The following is a 9,642-nucleotide window of genomic DNA, read 5'->3' on the forward strand; positions in this document are numbered from 1 at the left end:
TTTTGGTCTACAGTATGGGTATACAATCCTATTTAGTCCTCACTCCTAATAATCCCATCCCACATGCAGTAAACAGTTTCCCACCTCTCTCCTATCTCTTATGTGACCTTTTCCAGCCCAAATTCAACCATCACTTCATCCCGCATTCCATCTCTCCACATCCCACATTTCACCTTGATCCTATCCATCATTCCACCTCTCCCCACGCCACATTCCACTTGTTTCCCATCTCACATTCCACCTCTCACAGCGTTCATTCCAATTCTCTTACTCCAAATTCTGATTATCCTTCATTCCACATTCCAACTCTCCCATCTCACATTCCCCGTCCTCCCCACCCCACATTCCATTTCTTCCCCACCCCATAATCCACCGTCCTTTTAAAAATTTAAAGCTTCCAACATACACTAAACCTCTTCAACATTATTTTTTTTTTAAATTATACTATTTCAGTATTTATCATGCTTTGGGATGATAATAATGGGTTTAGGAGATTCCTAGTAAAGACAGAGTTAATGAGTTAGTCTGTTTAATCCCTTCAGTTCGAAGTCTCTCCTACACTAAATAAAATCGTCTCGGTGCAAACATTTACAAAAAAAAAAGAGATAGCCGGACTGACTGGGTTAACATATTCATCCAGTTTTCCTTATCCTCCCATTTCACGCCTGGCATCTGCTATAAACGATATTTCATTTATGTTTCACGATTCTTCCTCAGATTTGACCTTCACATCTCAGATTGGACCTACCTTCTCTCCCATTCAACCAACTCCCTCCACCCCCCCACATCCTCTCAAATCCCTCAATACTCTTCCCTTGCCGGAGGAAAGATTTAGGAAATGGAGAGACGGAATGGGGAACAAGTCTTTGAAGGTAAATGCGGATAAAACAAAGTGATGATATCTTGGGCTGGTAGCGGTACTGTCAAAGCAGAGGGACAGCGGTCATGTGCGGTTTGCCACAAGGGTATGGGAAGTAACTAACTCCATATTGTTGAGTATTTGTGATAAGTGGGTGCACAAGAATTGTATATTGGTATCTGAGGTAGACTGCGAGAAAATCCTGATTTCGTGTGCGGTGTGTTGAGGAGAGCATGTAATGACTGTCAGGCGTGAAAGGACTGATATTGCTGATGAGTTTCTTGAGTGTGCGGAAGAATTTCTTATTTGAGACATGCTGCGTGCTGCAGGTGGGGCTGGAGCTTGCTCAGTGGCTAAGGTAAGGAGTAGTTCGAGGAAGTTCAGGGAGCTGTTGCCTTCCAAGGGACCCTTGTATGCGCCATGTGCTAGGAATGTAATGCTGCATGGTAGCGAGACCTGGGCAGTAAAGGAAGAGGATATTCGTAGGCTCAGCTGTACATTAACGACAATGATTAGATGGACGTGTAGTACGTCCTTGAATGAGAAGCCGGGGGGTGGAGGCTACGTTAATGATTAAAGAACTGAGAGGAAGGATGGGACTAGAGTGTATTAGTGTTGTGATGAGAGGTAGATTGAGATGGTTTGGGACTGTGGAGAGAATGAAGGATGATAGTTGAGTGCGAAAAGTGAGAAGTGTGAATATCGGGGGTAGGGCTGCGGAAGGCAGACCAAATAAGACCTGGAACAAGGCTATAGTGTGACCTCAGGGGTAACAGACTGAATAGGGTGGCTGCCAGAGATTGAGCAGCGCGAAGAACCACCATTAGGTGACGAAGGCCGACGCATGCATCCATGCTGAAGCCATTATAAACGATAAGAATCGATATATGGCTTTATATGTTTTAGTGTCTTTCTCCCTTTCTCGTTTCGTTATCCCATGACTGAAGAAAACGAAACGAAAAATATTGTAGGGCTGACTGAAGATGAAATCTCGCCCTAGGGAAAAATAAACATGACTCAGGACTTTTAGGTAACATCACTTTGGTGTCTTTACGTAGCTTTATTATCAGCATCGGTGGTTCAGTGGTAGAATTCTCGCCTGCCACGCGGGAGGCCCGGGTTCGATTCCCGGCCGATGCACGTTTTGAGCCCAATGGGTTTGAAAATCTGGAATATTTAAGTGCTGAAAGGTGATCCGAGATGGAATGCAGACTACAAACAAAATGAGTCAAGATAAGGATGCTAAATATGTAGCTTAGGATGGAATGAAGGCAAGATAAGGATGCTAAATATGTAGCTTAGGATGGAATGAAGGCCTCTACCCTCACGAATGGGAAAGTGACAAATCCAACCAGAAGCTATATCTGCCTCCGCACCCCCTCCCTCATGCCTGCTTCGTTGCAGCCCCAAACCAGGGAAGGCAACTTGGCTCTCGCTGAGGTGAAACAAAAAGAGTGAGTTGAGAATGGGGTAACGGTGGTGACAGTGGAAGGTGACAAACATTACTGGCTTTGTGGTTCTGGCTGCTGGGCGAGAAGGGATGTGGTCGAGGCAGATATTACAGCTGCCCAGTGTACATTCTGGAGGGTAGCCCAGGATAGAATAATGGACTGAAGATGAGTTAGGATAAAGTGACAAGCATATATTATACAGAATGGAGGCTTGGGATGGAATGAAGGTATGTAGTCTACATGAGAGAGAGAGAGAGAGAGAGAGAGAGAGAGAGAGAGAGATGCTGGTTTGGCTTGGAAGGGGGGTGCATATTTGCCAGGGTCACTGGAGGATGGTTGGGGACGGAATGAACTAAAGCAATACACAGTATGTTGACTGAGGGATGAGCAAGCGAAAAAAGCTCTGAATTATTTTTAGGTCAGAATATTATTCAAGAGTATGTTGTTTGAAATGGCACGAAGGACTACATGAATCTCAGGGATAAGGTGGAAAACTATTAGCTGAAAACTGGTTTGGAACCAAGCTGAGAATTTAGAAGACTGAATGACGAGTGAAAGGACGTGCAAACATCTTCGTTGGACATATGATGACGGTTCTGCCAACAATAATGTTTTTACTTCCCAGTACGTGGATCCTGCTCAATTCACTGGTAATACGTGTATTGCATACTGCAGGCTTCACTGCTTCTAAACCTTATTTAGTTGCCAGTCTCTCTCCACTCTCATCCATGTCCACTGCTTCCAAAACTCCCTCCCTTCATTAATATCTCCATCTCGCTAACCCTTGCAAATTCCCCGTCCCTCTACTGTATCTCCCTTTCCAACCCCTCCCACTTCCTCCGCTCTGAACAATTCTCCGCCTCCCTCCCATCTCACAACCATCCTCGTCCTTCTTTTTCCCCTCCAATCACAATCCCCACTTCCTTCCCTCCCCTCCCCCCTCCTCTCTCTCTCAACCGCGCCCTGCCACACTTTCTGGATTAATTTTGTTGCTTGCCACGCGGGAGGCCGGGGTTCAATTTTCGGCCGATGTAAATTTTGAACCCTGTGACTTTAAGAACTGTATCTGGAAGAGTCAATTACAGTGAAGTGGCTTAGGGTGAAATGAAGGATTATATTTTGAGGAAGGGCAAGGTAAAAACCTAGCCTATCATATTAACCAAAGTAGCCAATACAAGCTTGAATTATAATGTGCTAGTTGGTACCTTATGGAGGGACTGAGTAACTCCACATACTTAAAGGACGAGAAGGTGCCATAGTACATGCTGGAGGGTGGCCTGTAATGTAATAACAAGCTGAAGATGACCACGATAAGGTGGCGAAATTGTACACATTATGCAGGACGGATGCTGGAGATAGAATAAAGGCACGTAGTCTGGATAAGAAATGCAACTCTCATCCTTGGATTAAGAAAAAATGTTAGGTATACTAGCCAGGTATGTGTTGGAGGGTGGCTTGGGATGGGTTGAAGTTTTAGACGTTCAGCCTGGATAAGGTGGCAGACTATATGCTGAAAGATGGACTGGGATATGGTGATGGATCGTATTCTAGTTTGGTCAGGATAACTTTAAGTGTGTACTTGTATGATGAAAGGAAGTTTGGGATGGCATGAAGGACCATACAAGTATAGCCTATGCTGCAAAGATGGGATGGAAGAGTATTACATTTCCTCTTTCCGTCTGGATCCTACCCATCTCAATATTGATAATGGGAGGGTGATAATGTGATGATAGCCTATTTGGCTAGGGATGTTGTGACTTAGGATGCAACGGACTGAAGTACCACATCTTAAGAATACTGTGGATATTCACTGTTCCTTGAACTTCAACCTCTCACCCAAGTCCCTTCTTTTCCAGTGTCTTTCTTCCTTCCTACCCCTCCTCTTCCTCACTTCCTTCCCAGCCAGATTCTTCACAGTCCTTCTATTCCATTCCTAACACCCCCACTTTCACTCCCTCCCTCCTGAATTTTCTAACCACTTCCTCATCAGTTTCATCTATCCGCTTACCTCCCTTCCCATCCCATCAATACCCGGTACCTTCCAGGCTCCCCTCCTCTCCCCCACCCACCCATTCCAGCGCATCCCTCCTTCTCGCCTTCACCAGTATAGTTCACTCTCTCCCTCCCTCCAGCTCCTCTCTTTCTTTCTCTCCTTAGCCTACTTCTAAACCTTACCTTCCACCCTCCCTATCCCCATCCCTTCCTACTCTAACAAAAATGGTGTTTTTTGTATCTTGTTCCTGCTAATTTTACCGGATAGTGTGGTGGGTAGGGGAAAGCCGTCCTCTTTTCCATTCTTTTCTCCTACACGTTGGTAAGTTCTTAGCAGAATTTGCTCTTTTTTATTTCCGCAACACATAACCCCAAAGGGCCAATAGGCTTTCTGTTATTTGTACTTCCTGTATACTTCTCTGCCCACCTCCCCTTTGATTCCCCCCCACTTTCTCTCTCTCTCTCTCTCTCTCTCTCTCTCTCTCTCTCTCTCTCTCTCTCTCTCTCTGTAAAATTGGCGCATTTCAAACTTAAGTGTATAGTATTAATTATTCCAAAACATTAATTGCATTACTGCAAGACTGCACAAGACAGAAATAAACAGACCAAGAAAACACAGAAAGTATTAAAGTTAGTTCTGAAGACATTCGAGATGACTTTCATAGTCGTGAGAGTAAAAGGAAGTGATTGCATGAATTTCCCCCCACCTTCTCTCTCTCTGTCTCTCTCTCTCTCTCTCTCTCTCTCTCTCTCTCTCTCTCTCTCTCTCTCTCTCACACACACACACACACACACACACACACACACACACACGAGCGCGCGCGCAACGGTGTACAGTAGAGTGAGTTGCCGAAAAATGATGCCATCCAGCTTTCGCTATCTATCTTTCAATCTATGTAAAGTAACTAGGTTGCTTCCCCCAGAGAATGGGAGGTAGCCGAGAAAGGACGACACACTCAAAATTTACTCATCCACACACACACACACATATTCGTATCTTGGCGCCAAGGGGAGAAGGGACAGATCCTCACCGCACCAACCCGAACGGGGGTAAACTGCGCAGTGAAATCTGCGACATCTGCAGCAGGACCCGACAGGAGGGCTGGTTTACCCCTGCCACTTCATAATGGACCCATCCTCGTACCTGCTTTTGCAGGACTGATAAGTAATAAACAGGAGGCGGTGCCAAGGCACAGCAAACCCGTCCCTGGCAGTCACTTTAGTGGTGACGTATAAACACAACAGGATATCTAGTCAAAGATGTCACATATCAAATTTACAGTAAATCGGATGAAAACTGAAGTGAGGCAAGGGGGAGGGGGTTATATTGAGAAGGGAAGGGAATGACGAGTAGGCTTTATGACGAGAAGGGATGGAAGAGTAATGACAGGATGGGGAAGAATAGGGGTTATGAAAGAATGAAAGGGAAGGGGTAAGAATCAGATTGGAGGAAAATGTGAAGGACAGGAAACTGATGTTGACTGGAGGGATGGAAGGAGTCGCACTGAGGAAAACAGGAAACGAAAGGGAGGAAAAGGGGAGGAGAGCAGGGGTTGGGAAAGAGGAGGAGAGGAGGGGTTGGGAAAGGGAAGGAGAGGAGGGGTTGGGAAAGGGAAGGAGAGGAGGGGTTGGGACAGGGAAGGAGAGGAGGGGTTGGGAAAGGGGAGGAGAGGAGGGGTTGGGAAAGGGGAGGAGAGGAGGGGTTGGGAAAGGGGAGGAGAGGAGGGGATGGGAAAGGCAAGGAGAGGAGGGATTGGGAAAGAGGAGGAGAGGAGGGATTGGGAAAGAGGAGGAGAGGAGGGGTTGGGAAAGAGGAGGAGCGGAGGGGTTGGGAAAGGGTAGAGGAGGAAGGGTTGGGAAAGGGTAGAGGAGGAGGGGTTGAGAATGGGGAGGAGAGGAGGGGTTGGGAAAGGGGAGGAGAGGAGGGGATGGGAAAGGGGAGGAGAGGAAGGGTTGGGAAAAGGGAGGAAAGGAGGGGCTGGGAAAGGGGAAGAATGGAGGGTTGGGAAGAGACGGAGAAGGAGGAACTGGGGAAAAGAGGGCGGAGGAAGGAGGGATCAGGAGGGGTTGGCAAGGAAGGGACGAGAAAGGGTTAGGAAGGGAGGGTGAAGGAGGGGTTGGGAAGTTGGAGGAGGAGTTGGGAAGGTAGGGAAGAGGAAGCTGGGATGGTAAGGCGGAGTTGGGAAGAAAGGGAAAAGGAGAGGTTAGGATGGGAAGGAGGAAGGGCTGAGAAGAGAAAGAAGGGGATGGACTGAAAAGGGAGAACAGGATGGGTTTGGGAAAGAATGGAAGAGGAGGGGTAGGATCGAAAGAAAAAAAAAAGTTAGAGAGGGAAGGAGAAGGAAGAGTTGTCTATGAAAGACTGCAACCAACGAGTCAATCTCAGGATGATTAATGTGCTAACTGGTGGGTTGGAATGAACTTATATCCGGTACATCTCGAAGGCTTTCGATCGAGTCTGGCACAAATCTTTAATTTCCAAACTGTCCTTTGACGGATTATATCCTTTTATCTGTGACTTCATCTGTTTCTTTTGTGGTCGTTCTATAGCACTTGCTGTAGACAGCCACCAAGCCTCTTGAGTTATCAGTAGTGGTGTTCCTCAGGGTTCCTCACGGTTCTGTCCCGTCACCAGCCCTCTTCCTTCTATTCGTCGATGACCTTTTAAGTTGTACATCTAACTCTGTCCACTCTTACGCTGATGACTCTAACCTTCACCTTTCCATCCACTTCTAGCAGCGTCCGTCACAGCAGTTACTTCATTAAACAAGGGATGAAGCTATGGCACACCAACTTCTGCCTTGGCTCATGTCTATGACTGGGGTAACAGTGACCTTGAGCTTGTCGTTTTCAGTGCATCCTAGCTCAACTTCTACATCTCTTTCGACCCGCCATAATCTTCCACAGGAGTATCAATTAATTTTTAACAATATTCAACTCAACCCTGCATCATCCATGAATATACTTAGGGTTTCATTCTCTTGGGATTTGTCATGGAAAGATCATTGCAAAATCGACCTCCAATGCCTAGATATTCCTTGATTTCCTACTCTGCCTATTATGTTTCCCCTCAAACAGAAAAAATGAATAAACGAATCGTAGCGCATTAAAGGAGTGACAGGTAAAAATCTCGCTGTAGGGTAAAAGCAAGATTGTATGACTGACATTTGCAGAACCATAATTTAGTGTCTTTCGGTATATACACCTATATACCGGTGGTTCAGTGGTAGGATTCTCGCCTGCCACGCGGGAGGCTCGGGTTCAGTTCCTGGCCCATGCATGTTTTGAACCCAATAAGTGCGAACTGTATCTGGTGCAATCAAATGCTGAGGAAAAAGGTGGATAAGTAGTGTTGGAGAAGGCCTTGTGATGGAACGAAGAGCTGTAAGTTCAGCAAGAATGCCAATGTAAGCTTGAAACGGAATGAAGACCTCCATGCTCAAGAAGGAGGAAGTGGCAGACTAATCAAAGGAGGGTGAACCGAGATGGAATAATGGACTGAACATGATCAGGATGGGGTCACAGGTGACAGAATATACTACGCAGGACGGAGGCTTGTATGCTGGAGGTTAACTGGCTTGGCTTGGTAAGGAAAGGTGGACTACACAAGTCAAAAGTATGTGCTGGAGGATGTGTAGGGATGGAATTAAAGCCTGCAGGTTTAGCATGAATAAGGTGGCAGGATGTGCTGAGAGATGGACTTGGATATTAGATAGGGTTTTCATTAAGCCAGGATAACTCTGAAGGGTATATGGTTGAGGTAGTTTTAGATGGCGAAAAGGACATTATACTGTACTACGCAAAGATAAGGTGGAAAAACATAGGATTTTTTTCTTCTTTGGCTCACAAAACGCCCATTTTTCTTGGGCGTTCTATGGCATTTTATCACTAAAAATATTGTGCGGGGGTCTTCTCTAGGGATTTCCGTCGCCAATTGGTATTTCACATGTTTCATGATCGTCATGAAAATTAGCCTACTCGCCATGACTATGGTGGTGGCGACCATCATCCACTCACTTGATGTAGTGCTAACTACTACTTCCTTCACCTTTTTTATCATTATTTTTCTGTCTGCCCTTCTCTCTTACTATTTGTCATATTTCCTGTCACCTTTTATCGATTCTTTCTTTTCACATGCTTTTACACTGAATGACAAGCCTATTCGTTTCCTGTAAGCCAGGAAACCATTTACATTGCAGGGTGGTAACCATATAACCAACCCATACGCGTTCCTTGCCTGTCAACAAATGGGATGGCGGAGGGTTCGTGTCCCTTCCCGCACAACGACTAACTCAAGAGTCAAATGGCCACCTCTGACGGCATTATGGCGTTTGGCTATAAACAGTTAGATAGAGAGACTATGGCGCGGGGATCTGGATTTTGCGGGAACTACTTTAAAGTAATTTGCGACCGTGATGCCCTTTATCAATCTTTCATGAATTTTTTACGAATGAACCAAAGGGAAATGTGTTACTAATCCCTCAACCAGATAGTGATGACCTGGGTGCAACCCTGTCTTCTACTGGAGTTTGGTTTGGAACTGAATGAATGACTTACTGCGACCATGAACCCCCTCATCTCTTCTTTCCCCTATCGCTCTCCATCCCATCTTTCCGAACATTCCCATTCACTGTTTAACCCCTCCCCCTCCTTTCCTAATCCATCTCATCACCTTCCTCTCTCCCTCTTCCCCTCAAGTGTTTGTTTTTTTCATACCCTTCCGTTACTTGTAGTTACTCTTCAAAACTATCTGGTTCCTTAGTGCCACATTTCCCGCATTAGTTCAGTTACCGCTCAGCTAAAGAAAACGATGGAAAAGAATGCCTTCAGTGAACTCGCTAGGGGAGAAAACAATCATGACTCAAGACTTTTCGAAAATATCGTCAGTGTCTTTTCCACTATATTCCATAAGCATCGGTGGTTCAGTGGTAGAATTCTCGCCTGCCACGCGGGAGGCCCGGGTTCGATTCCCGGCCGATGCACATTTTGAACCTAATGGGTTCAAGCTTGTATCTGGAACACTAAAGTGGTGGAAGACTCTAGGATGGAATAAAGGACAAGATATTTAGGAAGGACAAACTGTAACAAGATCCTATGTGCTGAAAGGTGCCTTCAGATGGAATGAAGGCATGTATGTTCAGCAAGGATTAAGTGGTAGTGTTACATGAAAGTGGCGTGGTATGGCATGAAGGATTGTAGTCAAAGTATGTGCTAACTGGTGGTTTGGCATTCAGTGAAGGACTCCATACTCCAGTAGAAGGTGGCACAGTATAGTTATCCATAAAAGGCAGTGACATCGATTCCAGCCTGTAGTGAAACACGTCCATTATTCTGAAGCAG

At 45.8% G+C, this 9,642-nt stretch overlaps 2 non-coding genes across 2 annotated transcripts; both read left to right on the forward strand.

Moving 5' to 3' along the window:
- The first annotated feature begins 1,928 nt into the window (after positions 1–1,928).
- TRNAG-GCC (transfer RNA glycine (anticodon GCC)) lies at positions 1,929–1,999 on the forward strand. The gene has a single exon. It is a non-coding gene; the product is annotated as a tRNA-Gly (tRNA).
- Positions 2,000–9,213: 7,214 nt separating this feature from the next.
- On the forward strand, positions 9,214–9,284 carry TRNAG-GCC (transfer RNA glycine (anticodon GCC)). The gene has a single exon. It is a non-coding gene; the product is annotated as a tRNA-Gly (tRNA).
- Positions 9,285–9,642: the final 358 nt, after the last annotated feature.

The sequence above is a fragment of the Coenobita brevimanus genome, chromosome 57 (genome assembly GCF_032717465.1).
Source record: "Coenobita brevimanus isolate Jiangsu-jjx chromosome 57, ASM3271746v2, whole genome shotgun sequence".
Lineage (NCBI taxonomy): Eukaryota > Metazoa > Arthropoda > Malacostraca > Decapoda > Coenobitidae > Coenobita > Coenobita brevimanus.